Source organism: Thunnus albacares, chromosome 19, assembly GCF_914725855.1.
Source record: "Thunnus albacares chromosome 19, fThuAlb1.1, whole genome shotgun sequence".
Classification (NCBI taxonomy): Eukaryota; Metazoa; Chordata; class Actinopteri; order Scombriformes; family Scombridae; genus Thunnus; species Thunnus albacares.
The window spans coordinates 23,604,721-23,616,893 of NC_058124.1; the positions used below are offsets into that span (position 1 = coordinate 23,604,721).

At 39.0% G+C, this 12,173-nt stretch overlaps 1 protein-coding gene across 2 annotated transcripts in view; it reads right to left on the reverse strand.

Moving 5' to 3' along the window:
• pvrl2l (PVR cell adhesion molecule related 2 like) overlaps nt 1-12,173 on the reverse strand; it is a 297,229-nt gene that overhangs the window by 96,339 nt on the left and 188,717 nt on the right. The window lies entirely within an intron of this gene.

Consider the following 12,173-nt stretch of genomic DNA (forward strand, 5'->3'; position numbering starts at 1 on the left):
ACAATGTTGCACTTTGAAGCAGCTTCTTGAGGTATTAGATTTAAACTGTGATTGGTGCAATGCATTGAGACTGCTTTTGGATTAATGTCTTTTAATACATTTAGCCACACCTGACATTTGTCCCTGCAGAACGGGGGTTTGCCCTCTCGTGTCACCAATGTCAAGGCTGCATTCGAGTAATATGTCTTTGATCATAAGGGTTATTGATTCTGCGTCAGTATTAGGTAAGTCATACATTACTTACCCATCAGACCCCCAGTACTTTCTATATATGTTTGTTGAATGTCTCGAGTGTGATGTGTATTTCCCGGGGAGCATAAAGCTTTTCAGAGTGTGGTTTTTCTCAACTATGAGTTCGACTAGCTTTCGAAAATTGCTTTCTTTATCAGTATGCCCCCTGATCATGAGCCCCTGTTGGATTAATGCACTTTTGTTTGACGAGCTGAATGCTGACTGGTGTTTGACTGAAGTAAGGACATACTCTTTGTGAAAGTGAGACTTTTCATTCAGGCTTGGTCACTTTTTCCAGTTATTAATTCCAGACTTTACAGAGCCGTCATCTCCACATTAAGAGAAAGTTACAAGCTGTTTGACTGCAGCAAATCTGCATATTTCACTGAGGGCTAGTTTACTGGTTTTGCAAAGAATTAACCACTCTCTATTTTTGTACTATTCTGCATAGAAGTACCTTTCTCTTTGGCCAAACAATCAAGCGGTCTGCTTTTTGTCTATAATTAGTTGTGCAGCTTTACCCGTCTCTATGTCCTGACAACAACCCTCCATGCAGTCAGAGCCAGTGTTAGCCTGTTTCAGTTCAATGCCGGCGGTTTCGACAGTCTCAGCGGGCACAGAGCTGCTGCTGCTTTGAGGGGTTCTTCTGGCTGTGCTACTTCTAGAGTTGAAGGGCCAGGCTTCTTGCATAGAAGTCATTTCACCCTAAACTGAGTCAATTACCCAACAAACATCTTTGATTAAGAGTGAGTTGTTGCTTTGGTTATACAGTATTCACAGTCGGACTCCATCAGAAGTTCCAGGGAAGATCAGACATAGAAAATGACTCAAGTTGGGGATGATTGGGATGATTGTCAGGTCTGCAGGGGCTTCTCTTAATATATTTCACCTAGACCTCTTCAAATGGTTCATATTAAAGCTCCATTAGTTGATTTGTTTTTGATTCTGTACAGAGTTATGACTCTTCATAAGGTGAAATGGTTACTAAGAATGTCTTTTATGTCAAGATTTGACACCCCAGCTTGCTACTTTCAGCTTATTGTTTTGGTTATCAGGTACACTGAGTCCCTCTGGTTCTCATAAGTCTACCTGACACAAAATGACACTTTAGTGTTATCAGTCGTAATATAATTATAACTACAATCAACTAATGTTTAAGCCTTAAACAAGAGATCAAAACAGGGTCAAAACATGAGCAAAAGATTGAAAGAAAGATGGGATGTCCTGTTTCCAACAGTTAAGAAAGCAGTTATTTGCTAATATATCATATGTTAATATATGTATTTATAATAAATTGCTTAATGCAGACTAAAAGTTAGTCTTTATAATCTTACTGTGTGTTCAGACAGATGACAAAGTGAATTTTAGATGTGACGCCATTGCATACAAAGTCAATGGAAATGCACCTTTAGATGTCACCAGGGGTAGTGCAAATTGATGTGAAGATGCATCTGTGCGTTGAGTTGAAAATGTTTCAACTTGACTGAAAAATTTGCCTGTATCCCAGAGCTTTATGAATCTACTTCATAAATGTACAGAGACAGAGAGGGAAAAAGGACAGCCTGGAGGGAAATAACAGCAAGAACTGGAGTCTTTGCTGAGATCTGAGTCAGAGGCTGAGCTGGAGACAAACACACAAGCACACTCTGATAGACAGTCTTGCTAGTGGGCTTACAGCTAATGTACAGCTGATATTTTGGCAGTTTGGGGAAAATAAACACAAATGGCCCAGCTGTCAAATATGCACAAACATTGGCTTCACGTTCTGTCTGAATGAAGAAAGAGAATATTATTTCTTAAAGTTGCATTCATAAGCAATATAACGTACTAGACAGTTCAGACACTGCAGTCTTACTTGCTCAGATATGATTAACAGTTAATATTAAGTAAATTGGCTTCCTTATCTTATGTTAGCTAACCACAGCTACTGCAGATATTGCTGAATAAATCATGTCAGTTCACTTCTTGTACTTCCTGCCTACATTTTAGCAAGTCATCGCCTACATTTCATAGATACATTTCAATCATTTTACCATGAGTAGGAGCTAAAACAAAAAGGTAAGAAAATGCAGCAGACTTTCTCTCTAAAGTGCGACTGACATACAAGAAATGGCAAGCAGGAAATTAAGAACAAAAAAAAAAACTGGAGAGAAGGTGTGAAATGAACAGTGATTACCCTTTGGGGCAGGAAATGTAAATCAGTGCACTCACATATTCCAGACAGTTAAATACAGTTGCAGTTTGTGAGAGCAAGTCCATTTTATCTTTAATGGTCTTGTTTTTCTTCACAAGAGAAAGAGAATGCCTCTTATTGGAAAAACAAATCCAAATTGTGGTTTTTTACCAGTATAATGAATTCTTTACAGGTACTGTATTAACAACATGGGAGGACAAATCATGTCATAAAGTACAAAGACATGCTCAGGTTAGATTTGTTTTGATTTTGTTTTGAAGTGCTTACGATGGTACTGCTGTGGATGCTACCAATATCATCTTTTCTCTTACAATCGTACCTCTCGGATGACAACCTCACCTTCACAATCTCTAATAAGATGAACTGTCACTTACCCTACCCACTTTATGTAGAACTGACTTCTTCTTTTCTGTTGTATCGTCAGATTAAAACTCATTATTTGCAGGTCCAAAGTTGTGTAACTTTGCTGAAAACACCAGTCAAGGGAAGAGGGGACAGTAGTTACAACACTGTCTGCAGTGTCCCTACCTGCACCTGCAGATGTCCAGAGCAGGTGGACCATGTGACTATTTATTCATAAAATATGAAGGAGTAAAGTGGGAATAGGATGATTTTAAGGCTTTATTTGGTTGGATTAAGAAACAACCCTACTACTGACTTTAAAATAACCACAACTCATACACACCTAGTGGTCAACGCACATAATAATTGTCGAACACGTCTGCCATTTATTTCTCTCTTCTGATACCATCTTGCTACAGCAGTTCCACAAGATAGCAGCTGTCTGACCGCTTCTTAGGAAATATTTTCTTTTTTGAACCCAAAATCAAAAAGGATCTTTAAACCCCTGCAGACAGAGACCAGAGCTTCCTTTCATCTGTAAAACAGATGGAGAGAGGGAACAAGTGATAAAAAAAAACTAAGAGAAGAAGAAAGAAAGCGATTGCTCAGGAATCTTGTTCTTGTTAATGCGAGAGAGGAGGTGTGGTGGGTGGGATAAAAGATAACGAGTTCTGGTTTGTGTGTTTGAAAGCGAGGGAGAGAGAGAGGTATGAAAGACGGAATAATGAGGAGGGGAGAGACAGTAAGAGGTGGCTTGAGAGAGACAAGCAGAGGAGACGGAGGAGAAACATCTTTAATGCAGATTGCGATGCAGAGCTCAGCTTTGAGGTGTGAACCTGTGTGATGATAAGGAGAGCATCTCACAGCACGGCCCCCTTTAACCTGGAGTGCCCTAAAATAAGAAGTTTAATGCATCCGTGAATACAACGCAGCAAGGTCAAACTATATCTCAAGCATTTTGTATTGACATCCCTGGAGGATGAAGCTTATACTGACTTTGATGATCCACAGACTTAAACCGGCTACAGTTGATATTTTTTTATAATAACAATATATCAAATGTCAATGTGTAATGTGAGAGAATTATCACCCGACTCTGCAGCTCCCCTTGACTTTACGGAGCTTTACAGAGAGTTTCAGCTCATTGTTCAGCTGTTTACATGAATTGTTTCATAAGTTTGTTTGAGTCTGAATGAAAGTAAAGACAAGAACTAGCTTCATACATCCACGCTCTACACAGCTTGCTCCGACTGTAGCGCTCTTCACGGCGATTTTATATTTCGCCGCCTATTGAAGAGTTACAGCAATTATTTCAGCTATGCACTGGTATGACGATTAATATGAAAAATTCATATCGTATGGGTAATTAAAACCAGTATGCTGCCCAGCACTATCTCATTACATTGTCTTCAGCCACAGAAGGCCACCCTCCCCTTCCAAGCGTGTAGGAGAACCTACGGTGGCCGTGAAAATCGCAAAAAACGCGGAAGGCCCTTTCTAAAGCCAGTGTTTGTTTGTCCATTCTGGGCTACTGTGGAAACATGGCGGTGCAACATGGCTGCCTCCATGGAAGGGGACCCACTCCCTCTGTAGATATAAAGGGCTAATTTTAAGCTAACGAAAACACAATGATTCATATTTTCATGGGATTACACACCAATGAAAACATACTTATGAATATTATATTCTATATCTGCCAAGTCCGTTCCGCCAGATGCCACTAAATTCTACATCAGTTTAAAAAATTCTGTTTAATTTTTCTATTTATGACCATTATTGGTTCCAAGTATTAATTTGTGACTGAAAACTACTGATATTCCCATCAGCCTAAGCTATACTTTCTGTTTAGTGCTAATTAGCAATTGTTAGCATGCTAACACGCTAAATTAAGCTGGTGAACATAGTCAAAACTGCTGCTAAATATCAGTCTGTTAGCAGTGTTAATGTGAGCCCGTTTATGTGCCAATTTTAACATTTAGCTCAAAGCACCGCTGTCACTAAGTACAGCCTCATAAGCCTGCATTTCTGTGATTGACACACAAAGTGAAATGGGCTGATGCAGTAATTCACATCCTTATAGCATGCCAACCAATTCCAAAAGAGGGTTATATATGTCTGACTATATTATATAGGGTTATATGCAAAGATTAAGAGAGGACAATGCCAGGTTCTATTTCCAGAGGAGCAGCAGTGCTCTGTTTATTTTTGCCAGTCTGTTTACATGGAACATCTTCATGTGTTAAACACCAAATAAACCCACCTGAAGAGATATTTTGCTGCCTGAAATTTATTAGTCAATATTTCCAAAGAGAAGATTAGTCTCTCCACACGAACATTTTTAAGGTGACTCATAACTTCAGTATAATATTCTTCCCTTGCATGCCATCAATCATTCTGTCAGAGAGGGCATCATTATTTTTCTATAATAATTTAACTTCCATGATCATTGTAAGTATATTTGCTTTCTCTTCTTTCTTTCTTGTATTTTTCAAGGTGAGGATTTTGTTTGAACTGAATCTCTTCTGCAAAGAATAAAAGGTGAATACGCTTCAGCAAGGATTCAGCAGTAATGAGTGGGGGTCAAAGGCATTATGGTTGTGTAGAAGTGCAAAATATTAGAAATATAAACACAGATAACCTCAATACAGAGGGGGAGAGAGTGACTGTTTTTGGCAGTAGATAAGAGAATATGTGAGTGAGTAGGAGAGGGTAACAAGGTTGTTTTTTGAGATAAGTTTTGAGCCTTTTGTAGATGAAAATGACTCAGCTTTTCTGACTGAAGTAAAAAAAGTCAGCGTGTCCAGAGAGAGAAGAGTCAACACCTGGCGGGACAGAAGAATTCAAACGACTCACCTCTGAACATTTACTGATAGGATGATGTGTGGGCTGCTGCTGCTGCTGCTGGTTGCACCAGATGTTCTTAAAGTTCAAAAATTAATGTAGTTATGTAACTTAAAAGTTTCAACATGGCATGGCTGAAATCACACTGCAATTATAATGTTAGACTAAATGGTTTAATTCATTTCCAAATATGAGTGGGCACCTGCACATACATTATCGCAGGTGCTGGGTAACAAAAGAGTACCCACAGTGGTCGAAATGGTGTCATGTCCATGTGGAATTAAAGATGACTCTTGTTCTTTTCCAATTTATTGCCACCAATACAATTAGAAAAATGTTCAGTTTCTTGTTATAATGTGGACGTTTTCTTATTATAATGAAATCCATTTTTACAAGAAACCTTTGATATAACAAAATAAAGTGATATTTTGTTATATCAAAGAAAAACTTTTCACACAAGAAGCATTTTTCTTTAGAAACAACACACTGACTTAACATGGCAAACAATAAGAATAAGTGTGTTGTTGCTACTTCACCAGCCAAAAAGGTGCTTAAGTAACAAAAGATCAAATGTGACAAAGGCCCTGAGACACTGTTGCCTGGAGCGATCATATAACATGATTGATCTAGACATTCTGCAAAACTGAGCAAGTAATTTTTGTCACGGCGGCAGAAACACGATGCCATACCAATAAGCTTCATCACGTTGTGCGATTAGATAATTCCCTCTCACTCTGAACTGTATGAATTCATTCTATTCTGAATCATATTTCCCCATGCATGCATACATTTTTTTATTGTTGCTAGGCAACCATTGAATCACCTGTCCTTAGCCTAACCGTTATTTTTGCTGTGAAGTATAAACTCACTCCAGGCCTGTGGTTTTCTGTTCAGATCATGGTAACTACGGCTGGTAAAGTCATATAGCTCCGGGTGTCCAGCAACAGCCACCACTAGTTTGTCCCGGACGGGTCGGGTTATCGCCACTTGTTGTTATCACCATCACAGAAGGCCTGCCTCTCAGTTCATCTGATTTGACAATGGGAAAAAAAACTCAAAATGGCATTGGGCGCTGTTCCACTCTGAGGCATTCAGGGTGCTCCTGTAAAAACGCAAGCTGCAAAAACACAGCTATAGCGGAAAAAAAAAAAAACACAAAGCACTCAGCAACACAAAAGCAGCGAGCAAAAAGCTTCACTCTCATTGAAAACAAACAAAAAGCCGCTCCCTGGCTGCTAAAAAGCACCCTGTCTGATCAAGGGCTTAATAGGTGATTTTGGGGGGATTGCAGAGAGGAAACAACACAGCACTGATGTTTCAGAAAAACATCATAAAATTAGTATCTCATGGGTTACCACTGTATAAATAATCTCATGTTAGTAATTGTTTGGTGAGCAGCTCTGGATTTGTCTGTGTAGACTTCACCAAGAGACCTTCAGCATCCCCCCCCCCCCCCCCCCCCCCCGAGGGACTTGATCATGTTGGCAAATTAAAACTGTGTGAGAATATGACTAACATAATGAATTAAGGGAATAGGTCTTATAGAGGGTATTATTCCTCCGAGAACTTTCACCAAGACAAATTTCTGTACATTTATTGTACTTGGTGAACAAAGTGCCTGTGATTCTGATTGTAATTACTCAATCAGCAGCAATTACACTATATGTCATGCTGCTAGAATACACAAAGATCTTGAATGCAGAATGGACAGAGCAAAGTAAAGACCCTTGTCAATATAATTGTCCATTTTCCTTCATCATAATACAATTGTGATGAATCTGTATATCATCAAAGTTTTACCACTGACTCATCCAAACATTATCTGGTCTTTACAGTAGCTCAGCTTTATTCCCTCAACTCCGGGAGTGATGTCCAAATAAGGAAATGTGCGTCATGTAGCGGGTGGATGTGACTCCCCTCGTTGAGACCTGCTGATTAACGTAATAGCGGGGCAGAGGAGAGACACTGAGATGGCGATGTAACTGACCTGCGCTCTGGTATTTAACAAATAATTTAAAAAATATTTGTACGAAATAAATGTTTGTGCACTATTTGTGCTTCGCCAAATAACGGATTTTTATTCAGGCCCACCCCAACATACACATAGTGCATGCATGCAAATATTCCTCCTCCCTTATATGTGGAGTAAAAATAATAAATAAATACATACATAAATAAAGTAAAGCACTAATAAGCAATTAAATCAGTCGATTCATTCAGACTCAAGTTGTTAAACTGTAGGTATAAATGATGAATATACTAATATCAGAAACTGATATCACCATAATGAAGATATGCAAACACAGTCAACTCCCTTCAGACCAGGGAGGCAAAACACTTGATTTAGTTAGAAAGATGAAAAAAAATAGAGGCAATGAAAGAAGTAGGACAGACCTTCTCACACAGTAACCACCAGGAGAGGAGTTGATGAAATGTAAAATGGTGGCAGTTATGTTTAATGTATATCATCTTTTTTCCCTTCTGTTCCTTCATTTCCCTTTGTTTTTTTTCTTCCCTTTCTCTTAACGGAGCCGAACAGAATACAGGAGGGACCTGCGAAGAATGAAACAGCTGGCAGTGAAATAAAAAAGTGCAATTTGAGCCGATGGATTCAGCAGAGGCGCAGAATGTGTAACCATGAGACGGCAATGAAGGCCTCGGCTGCAGGATCGGGGGTGCATTTATTAATTGAAAACTTTTTCAATTATCTGTAAGCGCTTGCTTCAGTCTGGCTGGAGAGAAGGAGAGACATGGCCGAGGGCTTTAGAGCAATCCACTTGGCTTCATCATTCTTCAGAGCAACACGATGCATCAAAAGCAGGAAATAATTGAATCCATTCTAAATAGCAAAACTGACCCTCGTCTCAAAATGTGTTACTTTTGTTGTGGTGGTTGCATCTAACTGTGTGCGTATGAAGTTAGCAGTATTGCTCTAAACATAGCAGTGCAATGTGTGTACAGTTTAGGCTATTAGTCAGTGAATAAACGCTACAACTCCTAAAGACCCGAGCCAAGTTCTTATGTCTTGCTTGCCACCCAGTTGAAGTGAAGGGGGTTAGCCCTGAAGTTAGCGACATCTTCGGCCCAGGCTCACTTAAGGTGGACCGCCCATTAAGGTGATCCAGCTATTCTCATTTTAGTTACAACGTAAGCTGCTCCTCCGAGTTTTGCTCAGCAACCTTCACCTTCACCGTTATCATCCCGACTAAATCCAAAATCCTCCCAAACAGGGGCAGAGGCATATGTCTTTTTTATTAGTCCTGTAACGTTATCCCCACTACTCGCAGTCCCTATCTTTCTACGCTCAGCTGCCTGTTCCACCAGTAGAGACCATTATACATCACCTCAATACAGTATCTCTGTATCAGTTTAATAAAAAGAGGAGCGTCTGTATTTTTAACGGGATTGAAAATCATATCTTCAGGATTTCTAAATACTCTCGTGTACTGTAATACCTTGATCCTGCCCAGGTGTGTTGGCTGGACTGTTAACTACCCGGGGCTGAACCCATCAAGACACTTTTAAAAAGATAAAATATAAAACTTTTTGGCTATCTAACACAAGACTGGGCTAGTTTGGTGTCACTAGCCAAGGGATTGCACAACTAAGCTATCATTGCTAACAGCTTAGCTGGATACAGTCCAATGCAAAGTATGTTAGCTGTATATATCTTATGCTCTGCTCATATCATGTTCATGTAACTTGGAACTCATACAGACATTTAACCACCTTGTTTTGCTGGCTAAGCATGAGAGGATGTTTGTGCCAGTGCTTCAGCTTCAACCCCTTTACTTGTGTATCCATTTTTTCCTCACACTGACTGACTGTGTGAGCTAGCCTTTTTCATAGTAATCCCATCAATTGAAGAACTGACATAGACAGACAGCCAATAAGACACAAGTATTTACACATATTTTCCGGTAAACCCTCTCTGATTGGTCTTGCCTTCATGCCGTTCACTGAAGATGCAAAATTACAACACTGCTGTCTTCTTTAGTGACAAACCACTTCTGGTGGAGAATTATTTGGGGCTAAAAAAATTTTTTTTGACACTACAGCCCCGAATGCCCCAGCCAGGAAACACCCATGATATCGCCCCGGCCTAGTCGGAGTGTAAAATATTTATTACTGCTTTAAAGTGCTTTCTCTTAGTATGTACTACATGTGGATTCTTTATTTTTCAAGCGGACTTTACCCTTAAAGCTGCACTTAAAAGTATAAAAGCTGCTAACCATAATTGTGTTTAGTATTCCAAGAATTGTCCCCATTTAACTGCATCCACGACAAAGTACACACAGTACACTTTATCTTATTTTGTCTCTATCAGTGAGTCTGATGACGAGTCTTCTGGTGAGCTTGCAAATTATTTTTAAAGCTGTAGTCTGTGGTCGGTTTACAGAGCCTGAGCTTCCCGGCAGTTTCCAGTGTCTCCAGTCTAAAGTGAACATAAAACATCATGAGGTGATAGAAGCTGTTAGAGGATACAAACCCAAAGTGCAGAGCTTGGCCTTCTTAAATTATTTCTATCATTGCAATTATTTAACTTTAATTGTTCCTTACAAAGTAAACAGCAGCCTGTAAAAGACAGAAATGTATAAATCGCACTTTTACGATATAAGTACAGTAAGCTTGCTAACATGTCTAGTAAACATGCTGCATTCATAACTTATAATAAATTGTAATTTGCAATTTTTTCTATGTTCATTCTGTTAATGTTATTTTTATTAGTTGATATTTTTTTCTTGCAAATGTTTGCTGATTTATTTTATGTTTGTATGTTGAACTCGTTAGAAAGCGAAGCCATCCTATATTTCAAAATGTGAAAGACATAAAAGTGAAGCAATTACAGCATCAGAACTATTGATCGATAACTCCTGTAGATATGTTATACTCCTATTGATGTACAGCTCTTTAGCAATTCTCAAATAACTAAACTTAAAAAGGAGGAGAGATTAAAAGACAAGAACCAAATATCCTCTTCTTTTTGGCCACAGGCAGAAAAAAAAAACAAGATCTGAATGGAATTCAAAAATCCTGAAAAATAACAGCACTATTCTGATCTTTAACTGCATCTTGAAGAAGATCAACATTGACAGATAAGAGCCACGTAAAGAAATCTGAGCCAGTGAGAAAAAGTGGCTGCATCCTGCAGCAAATTTTTGTGTGTGTGTGAATGTGTGAATTTGTGTTTATTTGTAGCGTTTCCCTCTCTAGTCGTCTGTCTTCGACTCCTTTTAAATTGTCATGGGGTCACGGTACATAAAATTACTGGAGGAGTGATGATACAGATACAAATCATGATATATATGTGCATGAAATTATGCTAATTGTCGCCGCATAATGTCATCGCTAATGCTCTGAGAAGTGACGTGTGGGCCTGAGGTGTAAATACACACAAGCGTATACACGACTGACACATAATATACACAATAAAAACTCACTCAGCTGTCAAGTTTGTTCCCTAAAGTAAAGTATATACGTTTGTGTGCTTATACGAAACAAACACACAACTCAAATCTCCTCAGCTGTCAAACCTGTGCCCTGCAGTTAAGTTGTAGACAAGTTTGCATTTTCATACAAAACACACACTGTCTCTCACAAACAATTACACTAACATAAATATGGGCAGGACAGATATTCTTATAAAACTCTCTCACTCACACTCACACAGCCATCGGGAACTGTAGAGTAAGCTTTTCTAATCCTGCAGTAGAGAACAGTGAAGTCAATTTTACCTCCTAAACTTGGGAGTTAATTAACGCCTCTAACTTCCTGAAGATTTCACACAAACACAGAACACACACTAAAGACAACTTGAAGCAGGGGTCACAAACCTGTCTGTCTTTGTATCCTGATAGATTGCAAAACATTTTTAAGACTCTGTCTATCGAAAGGAGTAATTTTGTTAATTTTCAGCGATTACAATTAGTTCAACATTTTAGGAAATACAGTTATTTGCTTGTTTGCCTTGTGTTAAGATTGATGCCACTCATATCCACTATATATAGAAACAGCTAGCCTGGCTTTGTACGAAGGTAAAGTCCATCTAACTCTTCCATATTTCCCCAAAAGGTCAAACTATTCCTTAAAATGTTAAATATATTTTGTTGATGGAACCAATCAAGATATGCTAGCTTTCCTGCTAGCCTTGTGTTGGCATGGCAACAGCATGATTAGCTAGTAAACTGGGATGAAAGAGAATTTAAGAAAAAAAAATGGGAACATGATGTTTTGTTCATCAAGCATCAAGCATTTGCAGTGTCACTGCACCAAAAAACGCCTCAAAATTCAAAGAGGACTACACTTCACAGTTTAGTTGAAGTTTGCATTAAAGGCTCAACATCCTTATAAGCCTCACAGCTTATGGACTTAACTCAGTAACTCAAAAAAAAAACATATTTTCTCCCTCTGGACAAACAGTTTAGCTAAACACAACCTCCGTCCGTCTCACTTTTCCCCGGGAGGAAAATACCACGGCAACCAAATATCTGGCCGGTCATCGGCGCTGACCTGACAGATGGGACTGGAGGTTTCTCGCTGCGATATGTACACTTCTGATAAGGAG